This window comes from Calidris pugnax, unplaced genomic scaffold (assembly GCF_001431845.1).
Source record: "Calidris pugnax isolate Ruff unplaced genomic scaffold, ASM143184v1 scaffold18, whole genome shotgun sequence".
Taxonomy (NCBI): domain Eukaryota; kingdom Metazoa; phylum Chordata; class Aves; order Charadriiformes; family Scolopacidae; genus Calidris; species Calidris pugnax.
In genome coordinates, this window is record NW_015090812.1 from 7941582 (window position 1) to 7955384 (window position 13803).

The window sequence follows — 13803 nt, forward strand, 5'->3', positions numbered from 1 at the left end:
GGTATTTTTCCAGCAACACCCAATGGTGAGTTTTACTCACTAATTTTTGCAAAGTGTGGTTGGTCCTGGGATCCACATTCCAGCCTCTTCACATAAACCAGAACCTCAGGCACAAATCGCTGTGTGTGTGGTGCAGAGGCAGGAGATGACAACAGCTCTACGGGGAAACCTTCTGCTTTGCTGAGCAGTGAGGCTTGGCTGGACTTAATATACGGGACCCTCTGGAAGCTGTTAAGGCTGGGACTTCTGGAGAAGCTGTCTCAAGAGTGGGGTCTAAGGGATGAAGTGACAGCAGCCTACAGCTACTTCAAGGTGAGGTACAAACGTGACAGAGTCAACCTCTTCCCAACTGTAGGAGACAGTGACCAACAACCACAATTTGTGGCTTGGGAAGTCCAGATTAGACAAGAGGAAAGAAGTATCCAAGAGTGCTGTGAACACTCTTGGCCAGTGAACAGATACCCAAAGAGGAATTGTTAGCCATCAGTTTAACAAGGCTTGGTGTAAATAATGCCCGTGCACAGAAGCCTGCTTATATTTTTGTCCTCCATCTTGTCCTGCGGCAACAAGTTCCACCAGCTAATTATACATTATGCATTACAAAAGGGGAGTGTACCTTGTTTATTTTTTAAACCCATGCCTGAGGATTTCAGCCCTCCTGCTTTGGGAGGAGGTAAACCTCCTGTTTACCTCCTCCACTCCGTGGAGCTCCTATAAATCGCTGTGGAACAGAAAGCACTGTTTCTGAACGACCAACCCACAGGCTCATCCCAAGCAGCAATTTAAAAAAAGAATTTCAAGGGTCTTCCCTTCCCTTCCCTTCCCTTCCCTTCCCTTCCCTTCCCTTCCCACTTTTCTTTTCAATCTGCTTTACCCGAGGAAACAAAGCTCATGACTGTGCTGTGACAACTGCATCTTGAGTAACTCTGGAAGCAGTAAAGGGAGACGGGGAGATCCTTCACTGTCAGAAAGGTCCTTCTGTCTCTCTCCAAGAGATTGAGCTATTCCCCTGGTCCTCTTCCACCTGAGATCCTCCCAGCCTGGAGTGTTTAATGCCTGAGCGCAGCAGAGACGTTTATGAAGCAAAAAGCATTGAGGTAAGTATCTAAGGCAACGTTCTCCTCCCTTCAGGAGGCGGGAGTGTGCCTACGAGGCTCCAACATCCTCAGAGCTTCAACAAACATCTCTGCACAATTTGAAAGCACCCAGGAACCCTGAGATGCATTAAATATGCACAGAGCTCTCGTTAGCCCCGGCTCCACAAATGACTCATCTGCTCAGCTGGCTGCCAGGTGCCTGGGACTCACTTCTCTCTTTGTAAAATCCCTTGGTTCTCCTGATGAAGGGGAGAGGTGCTACTGCTGGGCTTTTATTTTCTTTCTCTGCAGCCACCCCGTCCTTCAGGACCCAGTAAAAGGCTGTGGTGCCGGTCACCAGGTCACATAGAGGCTGGCAGAGGAGAGAGAGCGTGCTCTGCAACATGAATGTGTCCTGTCCTCTGCAGATGCTGCAGAATTAAGAAAAAGCCTTGGATGGGCAAAAAAAGAAAAAAAGATCTTTGTGGAGCATAACGGCTCCTGTCACAGTGTTTCCAAGGGTTAAAAATCTGTCCACACTGGGAGAGGATCATGAAGCCACTTGGGATCAGAAAGGGATGAGATGGGTTAATAACACTAGATCCATTACTTGATAGATTACTTGGAGATGGGGGATGATGCTGATTCTAGCAAAAAATTTCACAACTAGAGGCAAGTGTGTCTCTCTCGAAGGTGTACAGCTTTTACTTTCTGGAGGCTGATGGCTTTGCTAGTGCAGCCCAGTCCGCCAGATTCCCTCACACAGGTCAGGGAAGGACAAATGACTCATAAATGTCAAGAAAACTTCGAAGCAAGAGTGTGGCATTCATGTCCCCGCTGAAAAGAGACCCTGAGTCAGAGCTGAAATGCCAGCAGTGCGTGGGGAGACTGCTGCATGTCTACCCAGATGCAGAACGGAGCAACAGCAAATGGGGTCTCTTACACGAGAGTCTCTTTCTGTAGAGGTGGCTGCGGGGGAAACAAAAGCATGGTCTGCTTGCAAACTTCTTGAAGGTCTCAGTGGAACACAATCCATTCAGCTCCGATGAGGCACCTTACTTTGAGATGCCAGGTGATGGCACCTGCTACTGACATCCATAGGGCAGGACTCACTGCCTGTGTAGTCACTCAGTGCTGGCCAGACTTTGACTGCCCCAAGGTCTCCACTCTCTTCCAATGTCTGAGCTCACCCAGTCTTTCCCCCACCCAAGCTGGAGCCAGCAAGAGGCTCCTCAGCACCAACACGGATAACTGGGATAGATCAGTTGATACCCATTGGATCCTGAGTCCAGCAGCTCCACCACTGCTGCTTCTTAAAGGTATTCTGGCACTTGTTCTCCCAAAGCATGTGTTTTGGTGGAAAACCTGAAGGAAATCTGGGACTTTTCAGGAACCCTGGATTGTAAGGCTTCTCTTGTAGCACAGCTGGGTCTGGATGCTGGCTGCTGGGGTACAGGGTTGCTTCATACTCTGCAGGTGGTGGTTTGCATTTAACAGCCTCCTGCTGGGAACAATAATCACGAGGGGGAGGAAAAGGATCCATATTTTCAGAATGCTTCCTTCAGCCTGTGTCAGAAGGAGAAGCTTCACCACCATTTGGGTAATCCTCCAGCAGCTATTTTATGATTAACTTTAATGAAGCTGTACCTCCTGGGAGTTGCCATACTGGAACAGACCTCTCCTTTGGTGTTTATTATTTTCTATCCGCTGGGCCAGTTGCCAATGGCTTTGGGTTATCCCCTAATGACAGAGTGAGGGAAGCATTTTGCCAGCCGTTCATGCGACTCTCAGGTGAGCATATCTAAGAGCCAGCAGTCTTGGGGCAACTTGCCGTTGGCATCCTGGGCTGGAGGCCAGGACCAGCACTGCACTCGCCGTCTCTCTCCCTTGGGTCTTACTCATCTTCCAGTTTTCCAGCAGTGCCAGGATTCTCCACGCTTATGTGCACTGGAGGCAATAAAAGCCGAGATGTACACGAGGTCTCAGCCCCAGCCTACAGTAACAGGGTGGGTGTGCTGGGTTTGGTAGCCACGTAAAGGTGGAGACAATGTTATGGAAAGCCTTGATTGTGGCAAAATGTTCTGCTGTTTTGGTGACTGGTACAACACAAGCTGGCAATGTGCGCTCGCAGCCCAGAAAGCCAACTGCATCCTGGGCCACATCAAAAGAAGTGTGGCCAGCAGGTTAAGGGGGGTGATTCTGCCCCTCTACTCCACCTGGTGACATCCCACCTGGAGTACTGTGTCCAGTTCTGGGGCCCCAGACGTAAGAAGGACATAGACATGTTGGAGCAAATCCAGAGAAGGGCCACAAAGATGATCAGAGGGCTGGAGCACCTCCCCTGTGAAGACACACTGAGAGAACTGGGGTTGTTCAGCCTGGAGAAGAGAAGGCTGCGGGGAGACCTTATAGCCCCTTCCAGTGACTACAGGAGAGATGAGGAGGAACTCAGGGGGTGTGGTGACAGGACAAGGCGTAATGGTTTTAAGCTGAAAGAGGTGAGATTTAGATTAGATAGGAGGAAGAAATTCTTTGCTGTGAGGGTGGTGAGACACTGGAACAGGTTGCCCAGGGAAGTTGTGGATGCCCCTTCCCTGGAAGTGTTCAAGGCCAGGCTGGATGGGGCTTTGAGCAACCTACTCTAGTGGAGGGGTCCCTGCCCATGGCAGGGGGGTTGGAACTCGATGATCTTTGAGGTCCCTTCCAACCCAAACCATTCCATGATTCTATGATTCTCTGAAGTGTCTGTGCTGCTGCTGGTTGGGGTCGGTGGGGGAGTTCAGGGGTCTGCAGTAACAGCCTTTGATCTAATGATCAGTTCGTACAGTGGACACAAGCATTTTTCTGCTTGTTTCCAGCAGGTTTGGTTTGTTGGTCAAATGGAAAATGTTTATTGAGCAAACATTTTCCAGGTCCTATGTTCCTTGGGCTTTCCATTAAATAGAGTCTGTTCAGGCTCCCTGCCCCCAGGGGCAGTGGGGTGGCACTGTGGGACGATGTGATTATTCCTCATGGGCCTGGCTGTAGGAAAAGCAGGTTTCAGCCTGGCGTTCACATCCATACGGGCACTTCTACGGTCCATTTTGAGAACTCCTCCTTGTCCCCTGCTCTGAACAGCTTTGCCAGATGGAACACTGAAACATTGTCTCTTGGGGGTGGAGATATCTCACACTACCCATAAGTGAATCATAAGGTTTCCTGAAAGAAACAGCACTTTCTCTTTTCTTTTTCTTTTTTTTTTTTTTTGGGCAGGGGGTGGGTGGAGAAGGGCCATTCACAACGAAGGAATGACACAGAAGCTTGATCCTGGGAAATGTGATTGTATAAGGCCGTCTCTGGGCTTAATCGCTTAAATGAGAAGTATAATTTTCAGAGAAACTGAGCCTGTACGAATTCCCCGAACAGCAGAGGGAACGGTACATGCTCTGTGGCCTGAAAATCAGACTACTCTAGATTGCAGGTGCTTAAATATAGACTTAGGTGCTTGGCTGTGGGCAGATAAGAGAGGAATAATTCTAGTCAGGGCTTGAAATCATTTTAGTAGTAAAACACAGGCCAAAGTACTGTGATCCAGTTGTAACACTGCTAAATCAAAACTGGCTTTGGTAATTACTTCTTATTTGCCTAACAGCCAGCAGAGATGGCTCCTTATCTCCTCTGCTGTGCGCTGCATGGGTAAAAAGCAGACATGTACTTGAAAAGCTATTAAAAGAATAAAAGTCATGTGAAAGAACTACTTATTTTACTGTGGTTAATAAACCAATTATGCTGTTTGAGGAGGTGCTCTCTTCTTCACTTTTCATGGGACTTAGCTCTGAAATATTAGCATAGTCATTTCCTAGAAATGCCACACCTATTCTATTAAAACCAACAAAATGAAAGTCTTTTTTTTTTCTTTTTTTTTTCCCCTCCTGCTTTATAACAGGTTAGATCGAAATTTAAGATTTGTCCTCTTGTTAAGCGTGTTGTGCAGCTGGGTTACCTTGCAAATAAGAAAAGGGAGAGAAAACCAAGGATTCAAATATATACACCTTGTTTTGAGAACAGACGCCTACTTTCACAGGCAGACAACGCTGTGTTGTGTGAGAGCCCTTTAACCCAGTGGAGAAAGGTGTAACAAGAAGCCATGGATGGGAATTAAAAACCACAATGAATTTAATTTGAAAACACGCTACGGAACAAAAAGCTTGAGGTACTGAACTGATACAGTCCTAGATGCTGAGATGTTGCTTCCATGGATTTGAGCTATTCTCGCAGACAATCCTTTACTTCAAGTGGAGGTACACATGGGAAGATGTTCAGACTCTTCAAGGATAAAAGGTTTCAATTTGTTGTGGAAATAAGCGGGCAGCTTGTGGAGAGCAAAGACTGCTAATGCCCTCCCTAACGGGAGAGGGAAACACGAGTGTCCTCAACCTGGACAGGCCACCAGAGATTCACGTGGGGAAGAGCTGCTGGGAAGTGGCTTTGCTGTGGAGAAGTCTTCACCCAGGCTTGCACATCATCAGACATCAGAGCACTGCACCAATATGCACACAAGCGCATCCCTAGGAAATCAGGCTTCAATGCTTCTGCTGCTTATAGGAGATGCTCTTCCACGCCAGCTTGGTGGAAAGAACAAAGCATGCTTTCATCCTGGGAGAGGATACCACAAAGATATCATTGATGTTCAGTAACCCCATCCTGTCCTGGGACCTGCAGGCTTCAGCTGTCTCAGGCACGACTTTGATTCTAGGCTGTTTCCTTTGAACCCAGGTGAGGAATTGGCAGCTCTCTCCAACTGTGGCGCATCTTCCTGGCCCCTTGGCAGAGAAAGCAGCAAAAGCAGGTAGCAGACGTCTTAACTTGCCTTAGATGTGATGAGCTTGTGGCTTGGAAAGTTGTGGGTACCAAGCTGCATGTCCAGACTGAAACCATACAGTGCTGGGATGCTCATGGGTTACAGCTGTAATTCACTTACCAAGCTGAATTTGGTGTTTCTTTTGAGACATTTTAACAACAGCCACCACTAGCAGAATTGAACAGCTTTGGGTGAAAAACACTGCTAACAACAATATGTTATCAACCCCATGTGTGGCAGCAGAGTTGAAAGTTTTGGGCCAGCATAACTCAAAGAGGTTGCTTTCCCTCCATGGCAACTTGGAGATGGTTTCTGGTGCTCTAAGGCTGGGAAGGGCTATATCTCTCTGGCATCCACAGTCCTAAAGGCTCTTTGCCATGTGGCAGTTACCATCTTCCAGTTGAAACGTGGTAATGAACTGTGTGCAAATTCCCAGATCTTGGGAAATGCGAAATAAAATGAGTTAGAACATCTGTATGGTGACTGTTAAAGTCCAGCTAACTTGGTGACTTGCAATTTGCTTTAATTTTTCCAGGCATATTCAGGTTCTGCTTCAAAGGTTCCCACTATCTGTCTGATCTCTGTAGCCACACAGCAGCAAAGCCACACACACACAGAGTGTGGCAGAGCTTGCAGTCTCTTGGCACAAACATCTCCCACTTCCCAGCAAAGCTACTATCTCCACTGACATTTGAAATTCTTACAGAGAAGATACTGTATCACAAATGAGGTAGGACTAGTATTTCACTGGGGTTCTTGTTGGACTTGATTTCAATCTACTCTCTTTTTTTTTTAATATGGACTCTAAAATTACCAAGTTTAAATCTTTCTGTTTAGCTTACTGGCAGACTGAAATGTCACCCAAACTCAGAATGACCTTATAAAATGTCAATCTGAGTTGATATGGAAAAGTGCTATTTCTTGCCAGCGATACTTCTCTGCAAATGAATCCACCTCCCCGCTCAGCCTCACGGTGGGAAGTAGCACTGATAGCTGTCTCTTCCCCAGCCCTTTTAACACCAGAGAAGTAGACTAGAGGTGCTCTGTAAAACTAAAAGAAAGGAGACTCATCCACAAACTCCAAAGCAAAGATTTCCACTATTAGTGAGCCATTTTTCTCTGGGAGCTCCCGTGCACAGCCGGCGCTTCCTGAATAAAGAGGCTTCTGAGAAGTTATCCTTCGCACCCCTGTTGTGCCCTAACACTTCTGTGAACAACAGAACTTGGTGCAGGCAGTCCTATTAGCTCTTTTAACTCACTAGGGTCTTTTCTGTAAAGCTATCACCTCAACTGCCTACGCTGAATTTTGTTAATTACTGTGGCTTTTCCACAAGTGCTTCTTCCCAACCCCGCAGAGGGATGTGGAGGCTGCAATACAAGATGGCGGCTGCCCAGCTCTGGGCCTCGGGCTACCACAGGGGGTCCCTGAGGGGCCCTGCACCTTCCTGCCAGGCGTGGGGGCACGGCCAAGTGCAGCCCCCTCTTCTGTGAGGAAGACTGCCATCTGCCAGCCTAGTTTGGGGACCAATGCCCCCAATAACGTCGCCATTCAAGAGGCCCGTAGCGTTGGCCACCCCTCCGCTCGCACTGCGCATGCGCGTCCGCCGGGCTGCGACCCCCGAGGTTGCCTCGCGCGCATGCGCAGAAGGGCCGCTCGCCCTCCCGCCCGCCCGCGCGGGGCGGTGCCGTGCGCATGCGCGCTCCCTCCTCCCCACAGCCCGCAGCCGGGAGGGCGGGCAGCCCGGCACCGCCCCCGCCGAGGGACGCCGGCGGCCGCCATGGAGGTGAGGGCGGTGGGGCTGAGGCGCTCCCTCAGGGCTGTGCGGTGGCGGTGTGTAGGGGGCAGGACGCGGCTCCCCGCCCTCCCCGACTGGGTCAGCTGAGGGGAGCCCTGAGGCGGGGTGGGGAGAGCGGTCGCTGCCTGCCAGAGCTGCTGCGAGAGCGGGTACCCTCAGCGGGGCTTGCCCGGGCTCCTCCGGGGCGTGTGGAGGAATAAAGTCCGGGAGCGGTGGCGGCCCCGGTTTGTGGGGTGGTGCCGGGGGCTAGGGACAGCTGGGAGGCGGTAAAATGCCTCCAGCCCTTCGGCCGGCAGCTTCGGGTCTCGGGGCCCTCTCCCAAGGACGTGGGAGTTGTTGCTTGGAGCTGGTTATTCCCTGAAGGCTTAAACCGCTGTATGTAATACATAGTGCGTTTTTTAATAAAGAGTGGTAAGTCTATATAAACTCCTACGACAGCTGCTTTCTAGCAAGAATGTTGCTGGAGTGGAAGGTGGGCAAAGGCAAATGTCCCTAGATTTGATCACCAGTGTTCTTTTAGTTCTTCTTGTGTTTTCCGTCTGATGTGAAGTGATGGGACCTATGAACCGCCTGGGAACACTGGAGGTCTGTCTAGATTTAATCCGTACCTCACCTCTGTGGTATCTGTTAGCCTGACCAGGGTGACCTTCTGAGGCCGTTCAGAGGGAAGAGCAGCGGTACAGCCCCGGTGACAGTGTGGCTGCTGGCTTCGAGCTGCACGCGTGGTAGCCAAAAGTCAGCCCATTCCCCTGACACCATCGGCACTTGTTTGTGAAGTGTCAAATTAAACCACTCTTGAGATTTTTTTTTTTTTTTTTTCCTTTTATGAGTCTACTGCTTATAAAAGCCTCACACAAATTTATGCCCCACAATTAGCTTGGAAAGACTAGCGTATATTCTGATAACTTTGAAGAACTACAGTTTGGCTTTTTTTTTTTTTTTTCCAAAACAGTGCTCCTCTTCATGCCTTCCAAGCGCTGGATAGAAGCAAGGCAAAATACATTTTCGGAGCTGAACCTCTTCCACTGCAGTTCTAAAGGTAATCTGTTTTGGTATTGGCAGCAGATAGAGTGGATTTGGGTGCCTTGGACACTTGGAAGTTGCTTGACATTTGAGTATTGTCCATCGTGACATTATTTCATGGTGTGAATGCTGTATCAGTACTCCCTAATGCTTTCAAAAAAGGTATTTACTGCGGTGAGGAATTCCATCTCACCTTTTAGTACCTTCCTGGTAACAAATGTTAAAACGCTGGTACAAATCTTATGTGGCATCAAATGTGAAGATGCAGTGGAGTTTAATGACTTAATTTTGGAGTTGAAAGTAGAGAGGAGGGGAAAAGAAAGAAAAATCAAATCTTGCTTCAAACTTTAAAAAACACACTTAGATTAACCTTTCCAAACAAGGCTGCTTGCTAATGTGGGAGTGTGTTGTGTAGCTATTTTTCCAGTGACAAATGTTATTATCTGATCATTCGTGGGATGTGGGGTAAGAGCAGGAAATGCTTATCTTGTATCTGTTTGAAATTAAATGTTGTCTTCTAAGAAGTTTTTTCTCTTTGGTTTTGACTTGAAAACTATCAAGGGAGCTGAGTGGGGTTAGAGAAGCTAATTCGAGATGCAGAGACAGTCTTCTGAGAGTTGTTGATGCCATCAGACGCAGAAGAGAGTAAGCAGCTTAGTGTTTAGTGAGTGGCCCTCAGAACTTACTTGCCTTGCATATCTCCTTAATTTAAAAGTGCTCTAGGGGTTAGAAGCCTGGAGTAGTTGAGTCAAAGTACTGTTGCAAGGACTTTTAGAATGTGTGTGATCTGGAGTTTAAAAGAAGGTTTCTGAACCGTGATGGAAACCCTTAAATATGAATTGTCTGCCAGTGGTCAGTAACATTCAATATCTTGTTTGGCTGTGCCTGTACTACTGTATGTGGAGGGAGGGAAGATGGTCTAATGCAATAGCCAGTGCATGTGCCATGCTGTTCCCAGCATTTGTTAGCCCCATGAAATGCACCCTATTTTGCCCTCTCATCTATGTGGCTGCCTCAGAGGCATTTTGTCCTAGAGCAAGAAATTAAACAGATTACTGTGTGTTTTTAAGCCACTTTCAGTCTCATTTGTTATCCTTACTTATTAACTCATAGCAGGGTCAGAACACTTGTCTAGTTTGTCTTTCTGGGGTGAGGTGGGTGGTGTGGTAACAGTTCTTTTGCTGTCATTCTGAATGAGAAATAGTGCTTTTAGAGAAATGCATGTGTGTCTGTACGAACACAGGCAAACCTCAGCAGAAGATCTCATGTCTACAGCATGTGTGCTGAAAGACACTACTTTCTCCCAAAACGAGAGGGAAAGGGATACTGTGTGCTCTCTGCTCCATTAAGGTTCTCTTTGCTTCCCCAGTAGTAAGCACGGTGAAGTAATAAATTGGGGCGGGAGGAATCTATCTGAAATAACTTTATGTGCTATCCTGCAAAGTGAGATCCACCCATTGCTGGAGGGTTTGACTCAGAACCTCAGAAACCCCGTGCTTAGTTTGCAAGGGAAGTGCCTAGCTGAGAATACCAAGAGTTAGACTCTGCAACTTGCGTACGCAGAAGATAAGGTGACTCTGGTCTTCTAAAAGTGTGACAGAAAGGAATCGCAGAGGTAAAGAAAAAGGTTGCTGTAACCTTTTCTACAGAGTGAAGGATTTTAGAAGGATGGTGTCAGCTGTTATGCTGTGTAGGTGTTACAGGAATGTCTGCAGCAAAGCAGAATTGATAATTTCTCTCAGACTTGCTCTTTCATGAAATCAGATCACTCAGGCTTCCCGTGGAGTTTTGGGTGTTCGTTTCAAAATGTTAATGCTCCTGATTCTTATTGGAAAGACATTGGAATGTTTTCAAGTTCCTCTTCCTTCATGGATAATTCAGATTAATCAGTTAAATGATACTAAAAGTTTTCTTGTAGATGGGATGAGAAGGTAACTGACAGTGAAGAATGAATTATGGCAAACTACTGTAAAGAATACTCACTTTAAATTAATATTCTTACTAAGGCGATACAGAGTGAGTATTAAAATAATCTGCTTTTGGATTTGACACAGGGATGTCCTAAAGAATTGGGCATCCTTCCTTTTCATGTTGTGTTTCTCTTGATCTGTAACGTTTCAAGCACAATTAATTACTGTGTAGTCACTTTATAAATGTAGCTTTGATTGTTCTGAGCTTTCTGCAACTAGGAGGTTTTGGCAGAATCAGCACCAGCTGCGTGAGTCCTGTTTCATTATGAGCCAAATTTACAGGAATCAAAGTGTTTCTGGAGAAGGAGAAGTCCAAGAATGATACGAGCAACTGAGTTGGGAGGAAGATGAGACTCAAATCTGTTTCCTATTTGTTTCTTTGTCCAAAACTCTCGTTATCTGAAATGTTAAAGTGGCTTAACTTTTTTTTTCTTAGTTTTTGAGCACACACATTTACTTTTAAAGTCTGAGAGTCACAGGGATGTCATGCTTGTGGAATTGAGGGACTTACCCATGCCTAACTATTTTACTAAATCTGTTGGTAGCTGTTTGAACAAGTAAACAATGGTTTTGAAAATAAGTGTAAATCAACAGAGAAGTTGGATGCTGTTCAGATGGTGCAGACTGGTCTGCCTGTTGTTTGGTTAGTCAAAATAATATTTTTAAATCTCAATTGGAAAAGCCTCATCAGAGATCTTCGTGGGCTTTTACCTGGTCTGAATAAAAAGCCTTTGCTTTTGCAGTATCTGTGGAACAGCGATACTTTTGTAATTGCAGCAGTTTAGGTACCACCTCAGTAGTCTGAAAACATCCTGTGCCAGCACATCAGCTTTTGAATTTTGTTTCATCTCTTCAGTTCCAGGTTGTGGCTATCCTCTGTGAAACCACAGAAGGCTTTATTTGAGGCTCCTGATTCTTCTTTTCTTCCAATAGTGTTGTCTGAACATTAAAGTTTGCCACTTGCTAGTACCTGTTCTCAGGAGAAGATTTTCAGGTGTGGGAAATGCCTTCTCTTGCTGCTGGTCTGTTGCAGCTTGTTTGTTGGCCTTCAAGACCAGTTTAAGATACGCTTTAACTTGGTGCTGTTATGATTGTAGTTGTGTACCTTGGCAGAGTGTTGATCTAGGTTAGGAGTATGATAATTCTTGTTTGTTAAGAGTAATATTCTGTATTTTATATCTAAATGTGTTATGGTTCTCCAATGATACCACAGCAAGAACTAATGAACACCATAAATCCCTCCTTTTTTTTTTTTTTTTGCAAGACTGTATCAAGGGGGTCTTATCTTCATTTGACACGACCGGAGCCCTGAAAATAACGCTGTCTTTTGCATTCCATACTTAAGAGTTATAAAGTCCTTAATGCAGGGGTGTGCTCTTGCTGTGTGCTCACATGAAGCCTGGCACAACAGGTTCTTGCAATCTCTTGGGACTCTGCGTTCTACCCAAATGTGTGTAACGATGTTTATGTGATTTCTGAATGTAAATATGATTGTCTTCCTTTTCAGCTGCAGAACAACCTGACTCATGCAAGACCCAGTTTTGAAGCAGGTGGTAGTACCCGGACTGTCTGCCTAAACTGCCTTCTTCCATTGAATTCAAACGCACAAACAAGGTATCTGCTTCTTAATAGAAAAAGGCATCTGTATTGTGTTCTCCGAGTGCTTCCTGTACACGTGTGTGCTTGTTTTCTAAATATACCCTTCCTTCCTTTGGGAAGCAGATTAGAGTGAGAGGGGAGGTATGTCTGGATATTGGATTTTGGCATGTTTGCAGGTGGAATGTTAGGCAACAAGATGAAGGCTGATTTAAGGTCTGGATTAAGCGAAACTTATGGTAATTGTACCTTTTCTTCTTCACTTGGCATTGTTTGCAAGTCGTCTTTCTGATAAGTGCTTTTGTGGAGTCCAGAACAACAAAAGGGAAAGGCTGTAACTATACCTTCCTACACAGGCTCTGAATAATGTGTATGTTAAAAATACTGCCTTGACACTGTTACAATGATAATAAAATAGAGGACTTCCAACAAAACTGCAGCTAAGACAGGAACTTGCTCTCTTTTTGCTTGCAGTATGGATTTTGCTGGGTTATATTATCTGTGAGCAATAGTCCTAACCTGACTGGAAGAAAAATACAGATCAGAATTTGAATTGTTCCCTGTTTCTTCAGCTTTTGTCAGAGTGCTGGTCAGACAGTAGCCTCTCGGAGAACAGTCTGACTCGGTTATGGTCGAGAGGGATGTAAGAGTTGTTACTTATCACAGGTTTGGCTAGTCTGCTCTGAACATCAAGTAGTGTTCTACTCCCACCTCCCCACACTCAGCCAGAATAGATTATAAAACGGGTGGGCAGGTTGGTTTGGTGGAAGCAGGTGTTTAGTGCTTCAGGCCACATTGTAAAATGACCTTAGAATGACAACAGTTAGGCATTCCTCTTGCACCTGACGTGTCCGTGGGCCATTTCCCTCCAGAGCAGTTCATCCAGTCTCTGAGTTTTCTGTCTGGGAGGGTGAGCTTTGTCAGAGCCCACAGTGTCATTGTCACAGAGGTAGTCCTGCAGTATGCAAAACACCTCAGCATTGCTTGGATGGTTGAGGCACACTGTCTTGCAGCGTCATCAGAAACTCTGGCATACAGTAACAGAAACACAAGCAGTTCTTTGAAAGCCTGAAAAGCCTCTAAAGCATTTGGCTGGGCTAAAGGCATTTTCTTGTCATACCAGCTGTTCCTTAAACACTGGTTCATTATAACAAAATGGATAATGAGAATTAAGCTGTTATACCTCTAAAAGAAAAGCCGTGTTGACACAAGTGAACTATGCAATGATGTGAAGCAGCAGACCAGAAGGGTAATAAGGACCTAATTTAGTAAACATTTCATGCCTGTCATAGCAAATTTGGCCAAGACTATGGGCTGAAAACATGAGCTTTTCAGTAAATTGGTTTCTGTATACATGACTAGTGAACTTCCTGGATTCAAGGAAGTAGTTCTTTGTCATTTAGGAATTGAGTCAGACTAAAGGGAATTGAAATAATGTAATGAGGTATTAAACACCAGAGTAAATATCATAGCTAACTGGTAGCGAGCAGGAGATGGTTGTG

General features: G+C 46.1%; 1 protein-coding gene across 3 annotated transcripts in view; it reads left to right on the forward strand.

Moving 5' to 3' along the window:
• The first annotated feature begins 7616 nt into the window (after positions 1-7616).
• MKNK1 (MAP kinase interacting serine/threonine kinase 1) overlaps positions 7617-13803 on the forward strand; it is a 34945-nt gene continuing 28758 nt past the window's right edge. For 2 of the 3 annotated variants that reach the window (XM_014939373.1, XM_014939375.1), the window contains exons 1-3: positions 7617-7700; positions 8665-8751; positions 12213-12319. The gene's annotated coding sequence lies outside the window, so the exon portion shown is untranslated. Of the gene's footprint in view, positions 7701-8068; positions 8088-8664; positions 8752-12212; positions 12320-13803 lie in introns of those variants that run through there. The other variant, XM_014939374.1, reaches the window with a different exon arrangement.